At 42.7% G+C, this 8,285-nt stretch overlaps 1 long non-coding RNA gene across 1 annotated transcript in view; it reads right to left on the bottom strand.

The window, feature by feature from the left end:
- Window positions 1-506: 506 nt before the first annotated feature.
- The window catches only part of LOC140594945 (uncharacterized), a 44,009-nt gene continuing 36,230 nt past the window's right edge, over window positions 507-8,285 (bottom strand). Inside the window, exon 3 of the long non-coding RNA XR_011996215.1 lies at window positions 507-3,417. This is a non-coding gene — a long non-coding RNA (uncharacterized lncRNA). The remainder of the gene's footprint in view (window positions 3,418-8,285) is intronic.

Raw genomic sequence — 8,285 nt, 5'->3', positions numbered from 1 at the left:
TCTGTGTGCTGTCCCTAGGCCACCAAACTGGTTCTTCTCTTGACTCCCCAGTACCCACTTTGCCAAGCTCTTCCCGCTCTCCCCATTGCCTGGATTTCTCCTCCATGGGTATCTCCACACCCTTGAAGATCTAGGTTTTGGTTCCAGAAAGAGGAGCGGCTCGTGTGACTATTCCAGGGAGAATGGAATGACCCTCAGGCAAGCATCAAGCTTCAATACATTATATGATAAATGATTATTATGTGTACGAGGCACCAACAATAAATGGAAGATGTCTCATCCTTTTTTTTCAAAGTTCATTAAAAGGCGACCACTGTTTGGGATCATTATATTTTTCAAGAACTTTGCCGTCTGATTTCAACTGGATATCAATTTCAGTTGTTATGGGCTGAAATGACAGCAGGGTACATGAGAAAGAATTTACATCTAACACTGGCTCCATATTACTGTCCTCTGTGCCACTGAATTATAAAATGTCATAGAATTATAAAATTATAAAATTCTTGTGGGATCTAATAATGAACTTTATTTGTGATGGAGACATTTCTTCATGACTGATCTGTTGTAGTCGATCTTGCTGATGATTTTGGAGGTTTATGATCCTTGAAAATTACTTGGGAAACAGCATCAACTTACTTAGATAAAAATATACTTCTCTTCTTGCCTGTGCATACAGAATTTATGCTATATTTGCAAAATTGAACTATGGTATGAAATGCTGTATAATATGTTTTTATTATAAGAGGACAGACTGTTTGCTCTGCTCAGTCACTTACTGACAGAATTTACGTCTTGTCAGCAGATGATGTGAAATTGATAAAATGTGCTTCAATTATACAATCCAAATCAGCATAAGAGAGACTACTAGATTCCATCTGTTTTATTGCACAGATTACTCTGCCAAGAGGAAGCAAAATAGTGAAGAAATTTGGGGGAGAATGCAGATCAGAAAATATTAATTCAAGGGCATAGTGTGAAGGCTCTGTAGAGGGAGATAAGGGGGGACAGGTGTACAAAAGAGCAGAAAATAGAGCGAACATGCAAATTGGGAAATTTCTGTGGGCTAAAAGAAATAAATGAAGAAGAAGCAGAGGAGGCCACTACCCAAGGGAAAGAAGACAGTATGTCCTACAGGGAGTTTGCATGGAATGGGGGTGCAGGTTTGAAAAGTAAAGGGAGTGCTCTGAGTCGTCAGGCTGATCAAGAGGCAGCTAGGGTGACTGAGACATTGGAGCAGCACCTGGAAGCTGCTCTCGCTGGACCAGAGTGGGAGCCCCACAAGAACACAGAGCAAGTCCTATGCCGTGAGCTGAACTAAGCTATCAGCAACCCAGCCTTCTGAAGCAATGGCCAGTTTTAATTCCCATGCTCCATCAGCTTCTTCTTCCATGAACATGTCCCTTTCCACTTCTGTAAGCAGACATACCCAATCCTCTAGCTCAATCTGTCCCCCAAAGAGTGGCAGATGGGGCACCTGGAATTATTTCTTGAGCGACAGATAGTGTTGATAAAGCATGAGCAGGAGAGGGTGAAGAGATTTTTATGTGATTTAGGGGGAGAAGTCAGTAAACTCCCAAGCTTTTAGGTCTAGTCATCTGCAGACTATCAATCTTCAGCCCAGTTCTGAGTCCCAAACCATTGTTGATTTGTATCCCTGGGGTGGGGATCAGTGATGGAGTGAGGGGTGAGGCCAAACCTGGTGGGATTAGGAAAGGAGCTACAGATGCGGATGGGACAGAGAGGTGAATACAGGCTATAGCTGGGAGAGGATTGATCCCAATTTTTTGAAGATTAAGTATGGACTAGAGTTGGGATGCTTGAAAGTTCTGTACTTAGCATGAAGCAATTTTTTTAAAAAGTGATTTTATGTTTCAAGAGGAACCTTTGATTTGGCAAAATGTATCCTTTGTCAAAATATCTTCAAGCGAAGTCACATTTTGGGGGCAAATCTTGTAGCGATTTTGAGAGGAATGGAAAGAGGGAAAAGACAGGCTCATTAGAAATATCCATGTGTGAAATTATTGGGGTTGAACTGGAGATCCTGCAGATCGTGTGGTAATAATGTGTCTAAAAGATCATTAAAAATATGAGATGTGGGGGATCCCTGGGTGGCGCAGCAGTTTGGCACCTGCCTTTGGCCCAGGGAGCGATCCTGGAGACCCAGGATCGAATCCCTCGTCGGGCTCCCAGTGCATGGAGCCTGCTTTTCCCTCTGCCTGTGTCTCTGCCTCTCTCTCTCTCTGTGTGTGTGACTATCATAAATAAAAATAAAAAATAAAAAAAATGAGATGTGGAAACCAGATCTGGCAACTCCCCAGTGCTGGTCCAGGGCTCAGCTAGATCATTGAATAATACAGATTTTTGGGATCTATACCAGAAATTCTGATTTAGAGGTCTGGAGAGGGGCGTCGCTGGTGGTCCTGATGGATCCTCAAGTTTAGAAGCCAGTCACCTGCAGTCAGAGATCTCCATTTTGGCTTCAGGTTAAAACCACCTGAACTTTAGATGAATGTTGCTGTTTAAATTCTACCCTATAGCATTTAAATCTGAATCTTTGGGAGGCACTCGGGCATGGGTATGTTAAAAAAAAATCTCTCGGGTTATTTTAATATATAACCAAGATTGAGAACCTTTGCTCTAGACCATACTGTGGTTGTTACACTTCAGACTTAATGCTCTCAGAGCCTAGGCAAGAGGCAAGGAGAAACATCCTCCAAAAGAATCATCTGGCTAATGATAATCTACAGTAAGTCTGGCATTTATTACTATTATTTTCAGGAAGAACATAAAACATATTGGAAAAAATAGTAGTTGAATACCCAATTCAAAATATCAGGGTAGTGACATCTAGTGTTGGATATAGATGCTTAGGATTTCAATAATCTCCCCTCCCTGCCTTGGCCAGTATTATTTAAGGTAAAGCACAAAGACATAAATTCCAGTAGTCTTTTAATCCAGTCTTCAGGACTATAAAGTAGATGGTTTGGTGATTGGAATGGGGGTGGTGGTGAGTGGAAGTATATATATATAAAATATAATTATTCTTCTTGTTTTCTAGTTAATTTGAAAAAAATACAAAAAACAAAACAGATATAGGAATTAATTGAGGCTACAGAACACCATCAAATAATTATCCCCAAATAATTAACTGGTATGTTGAGTTGGAGCAGGTCTTCCGATATTCTGGTCTGATGCCAAATCTAGAGCTTTCTCATCCACTGCCCTGAGTGGAGGTGTGGGTACTCATCTCTGCAGGAAACAGAATCCCAGCCTGCCACACAGCCTAGGCACTGCAGACCAGAGCTTTTGGTTTCCAGGCCTGCCTCCAACAGCGGGTCTAGGGCTCTCCTTGCTGCATTCATTGCTGGCTGTTCATAGTTCATGGCTCACCAGTGAACTGAAGAAGAATTGGAGAACCTTCAGGAAGACAAAGAAAGAACCACACGTGAGCCCCTGATTTGCCCCCTGCAATTCCAAACAGGTAAGCAGTCCTTGTTTTGAGGCAAACAGGGAGTGAGAGGCAGGAGCAGAGGCTGGGAAAACTTCTTCAGTATCTTTGCTCCCTCTTTAAGGAAATGAGGGCAGCAAGAAAATACATATTTCCCTTCTCCCAACTGTACTTTGATATTATTCTGAGCCAAAGGTGTAAACTTCTGCAAATTAATCTCCTTTATAGTTGAATGATGAGAAAATAATCAAAAAATTCTTTTTTTTTTTTTTTTGCGTTTTTCTGGACTCTGGAAAATCTGTTGCAAATAGTGGAATGCATATAGAGAGTATACAGTATAAGGCCTTAATGGAAATGTATGCTGGGGGCACCTAGGTGGCTCAGTCGGTTAAGAGTCTGACTCTGGGGGGGATCCCTGGGTGGCGCAGCGGTTTGGCGCCTGCCTTTGGCCCAGGGAGCGATCCTGGAGACCTGGGATCGAATCCCACGTCGGGCTCCCGGTGCATGGAGCCTGCTTCTCCCTCTGCCTGTGTCTCTGCCTCTCTCTCTCTCTGTGACTATCATACATAAATAAAAAAATAAAAATTAAAAAAAAAAAAAAAAGAGTCTGACTCTGGGGCAGCCTGGGTGGTGCAGCGGTTTAGCGCTGCCTGCAGCCCAGGGCGTGATCCTGGAGATTCAGGATCGAGTCCCACGTCTGGCTCCCTGCATGGAGCCTGCTTCTCCCTCTGCCTGTGTCTCTGCCTCTCTCTCTCCCGCTCTCTATCTCTCATGAGTAAATAAAAAAAAACTTTTTTTTTTTTTTTAAAAAGAGTCTGACTCTGGATTTTGGCTCAGGTCATGATTTCAGGGTGGTGAGATGGAGCCTCATGTCAGGTCCCATGCTGGGCGTGGAGCTTGATGAGATTCTCTCTCTCCATCCCTCTGCCCTGCCCACCCCCTGGCTCATCCGTGTGCCCTCTAAACAAACAAACAAACAAACAAACAAACACCCCCCCCCCCAACCCAACTCTATTAAAGGTGTATTTCCTATAATGGAGCGGGGAGGCAATTGAGAATCCAGGAGGGATCAGCACCATTTCAAGTAGCAGGTGGGCTCTCTATTACAGAAAAAGAATGAAGGCCACATAGAGATCACAACTTACAGGTAGAAGTCTCAAGCTGCCAATGGTCTTTATTTTTAACAGATTATTTGAGTTTGTTATCAACACAGATTCTCCATTTTTTTAAAAACTTGTAATAGAGATAAGCCATAATGAAATAACTCAGATCTTAATTTTTTTATGCTGAAGAGCAGAACATTTTGCTAATTCTATAATCACATCAACAAACAAGTGTTTATTAAATTTGTTACAAAATTTGGGATCTCACTTGAGCAGCTGGCTGTCTTTCCTTGCCAAATTAATTGTAACAAATGATCTAATTTCTTAGGTAAATGAATTTGAAAAAATCTTGGATTAAATAGGTCTGTGACTAAGAGGCAGCATTATTGGGTTACCCTGTGTCAGGTACCTGGGAAATCCCATTTGGGTCCCGGAGCTCTATTAACAAATGCCACTTTATAATGAGACCTTCTCTGGTCATCAGTAAGCTACTAAAATTAGCTAGATGAAGCAATTTGAGTATATGATCCCAGTTTGAATTTGAGGGCCGATGTCACATTTGATCAGTAAACATGGGACTGGATTTTCAGTTCCTATTTTTAAAGGATTAGAAGGTTAGGCACGTCCTGGCAGCTCAGGTCCTGAATGCCTGGCATGTCCACTTCTGATCATATTCAACTGTTCCTATAAATAAAGAAAGCCCAGGGCTTTTCTGGGGCAGCCTATGGTAATATGACATGGCCATCATAGGTACTAACCTCACCCTCTGAAGAATCTGAACCTACCTATAAGCAAAATAGAAATAGATATCAAAAGTACTATTTAAAAAAAAAAGATTTTATTTATTTGTTCATGAGAGACACAGGAGAGACAGGCAGAGACATAGGCAGAGGGAGAAGCAGGTTTCCTGTGGGGAACCTGATGCAGGACTCCATCCCAGGACCCTGAGTCAAGGGCAGACGCTCAACCACTGAACCACCCAGGTGCCCCCAAAGGGCTATTTTTAATAACAATGCTACTAATAAGACTGTTTGTATCAGTAGTGAACAGAGTCTAAGACCCTCCTTTTGGGGCTGAAGGTACTAACAGTTTCAAATCTGCCTGTCCCAGGGCCTTCTAGCCATGAGCTACTCCGATACAGTTCCTGCAAGCATGAGCTCTTCCATCTGAGTTCCAGGATTGAGGATATAAACCTTTCCCAGGGAGGTCCTTGCATGCCTTCTGACCCAAGGCCTCATTGTGCCTTCCCTATGGCAGCCACTCCTTCTAGAAAGCCTCAAGGCATATGAAAATGGAGCCTGACCATTTCTTTCCTGTTTTGGCCAGTAACAGCTCTTTGAGATGAGAATGAATCACTAGCAATGCAACTATTCCATCAGGGGGACTTCTGAAGACTGCTGTCTAGGGGCAAATGGCAGTGTGGATAGGTGATCAAATCGATATCTTCCCCATGACCACTATCTATAGCACAGCTGACGCTAAGTCCTCAACTGCAGACAATAAACCACGAAGAAGATCTTCTAGATGAGGTGCAATCTGAATTAAAATGGAAGAAGACTCCAGACAGTAAGTGGAGGTAATTCTGAAGTCCCAGCTAATTCCCTGAAGCTTAAGGGGCAAGGGCTGGATGCCTGGATAGGTTTTAGCTAAGATAGATAGGAACTCCCTTGAAGTTTTTTTGTTTTTTTTCTTTTTTCTTCTTTTTAAACAAACTTTTTAGAATGACAGAGGTGGAGGGAAGGGAGGGGTGGAGGGAGAGGGAGAGAGATTCTCTGGCAGGTTCCACCCTGAGTGTGGAGCCTGATGTGGGGCTCCATTTCACAACCCTGAGGTAATGAGCCGAGCTAAAACCAAAAGTCAGGATTTTTTTAAAATATATATATTTTTAATTTTTATTTATTTACAATAGTCACAGAGAGAGAGAGAGAGAGAGAGGCAGAGACACAGGCAGAGGGAGAAGCAGGCTCCATGCACCGGGAGCCGGACGTGGGACTCGATCCCGGGTCTCCAGGATTGCGCCCTGAGCCAAAGGCAGGCGCCAAACCGCTGCGCCACCCAGGGATCCCCAAAAGTCAGGAATTTAACCAACTGAGCCATCGAGGAGCTCTTTCTTTCTTTCTTTCTTTCTTTCTTTCTTTCTTTCTTTCTTTCTTTCTTTCCTTCCTTCCTTCCTTCCTTCCTTCCTTTCTTTGGCACTAGAGTTTATAAAGCTCTGACTTTTACTATCTTAATACAGGCATCGGGACTTACCCATGGTGCTCTTCATATATCAGATTAAAAAAAAAAATTTTTTCCCCCTGAAGTTTTCCTCACGATAGACTGCGAAGAGTAAGAGAGCTGAAAGATAAACATTTTTTTTCCAGTTTTATTGAGGTATAATTGACAAAATTATAATAGATTTAATGTATATACTGTTGAAAGGATTTGGAAAGTAAATTATCCATCAGACAGTGTTGGAGGTAAAAAGGGCTCCTCAGCCAAGCTAGGTCAGTCTTTTCCTTTAAACTAAGGGAACAGTCAGAAAGAAATGCCCAAAGGCTTTAGGAACACCAATCACCGTCAATAGCCCTCAGAGAAAGCTTGAAGTGAGTCTCTGCATGGGGCCAGATGGTGTGAGGAGAGAAGGAAACAGGGAATACTGATCTATATGACATCTGAGCAAACCCCCATAAGTTATCAGCACCCCTGGAACTCTTGGTGGTTCTCAAACACTGTCACATGGGGAATCATCTGGAGAAATGGTTTAGAATACATGTTCCTGGCCTCCATCCCAAAGAGGATCTTCATCAATAGTGAAGCCCTACAAATATGCTCTTTTGTTGTTTAATTGAGCACCTGATGTTATGTTCTACCAGCCACACCTGGGAAACACTTGGCTGTTTATTTATTAAAATAAGCAACATGTGGAAAGTTAATGAGATATTTGAGTAGGAGTGGCAGAAGAGATGAAGCTAGACAATTAGAGCCAATGGCCATCAAAGAACCAATTTTGGAGTCTAGAAAACGAACAATCCCAAAAGTATGTTTTAAAAGACAAGGAATGGGGACTTTGAGAGGTGAGATAATTTGTTCAAGGTCATAATGCTAGTAAGTATTGGGGCCAGAAGTCCAGCCAGATTCAGGAATCTGTTCTAACCACTGCAATAGTCTTTGTAATGCACTGTATTTGGAAGAGATCAATTAGAGTCTAACAAACCTGACCAAGAGAGAAGACAAAATATTAATAATAAATATTAATATGGTAGCTCAGTTGGTTAAGCCTCTGCCTTAAGCTCAGGTCATGATCCCGGGGTCAGTCCTTCATCAGGGACTTTCTCTCTCTCCCTCTGCTGCTCTCCTTGCTGTACTCTCTCATTCTGTCACATAAATAAGTAAAATCTTTTTTAAAAAAAGAATAAATATTAATGTACTTAATTGTGTGTCTCCTATGTGCCAGAATGATCAGGAACCCACTTGGGGATTCAGCCATGAAAATGAGGGACAAATTCCTCGCCTTGTGAGTTTCATGTTCTAGTTGGAGAAGCAGAAAATAAGCAAATGAGCAAATGGAGGCACCTGGGGTGGCTCAGTCAGTTGGATGCCTGACTCTTGGTTTGGCTGGAGGGGTGATCTCTGGGTCCTGATCTCAAGGTCGTGGGCTCCAGCCCCGGGTGGGGCTCCACACTCAGTGCGGAGTTCACTTGGGACTCTTCCCCTCTTTCTCCCCCTCTGCCCCATCCTGTGTGCTGCATGCA

The sequence above is a fragment of the Vulpes vulpes genome, chromosome 13 (genome assembly GCF_048418805.1).
Source record: "Vulpes vulpes isolate BD-2025 chromosome 13, VulVul3, whole genome shotgun sequence".
Lineage (NCBI taxonomy): Eukaryota > Metazoa > Chordata > Mammalia > Carnivora > Canidae > Vulpes > Vulpes vulpes.
This window is presented reverse-complemented; position numbering and strand designations above follow the sequence as displayed.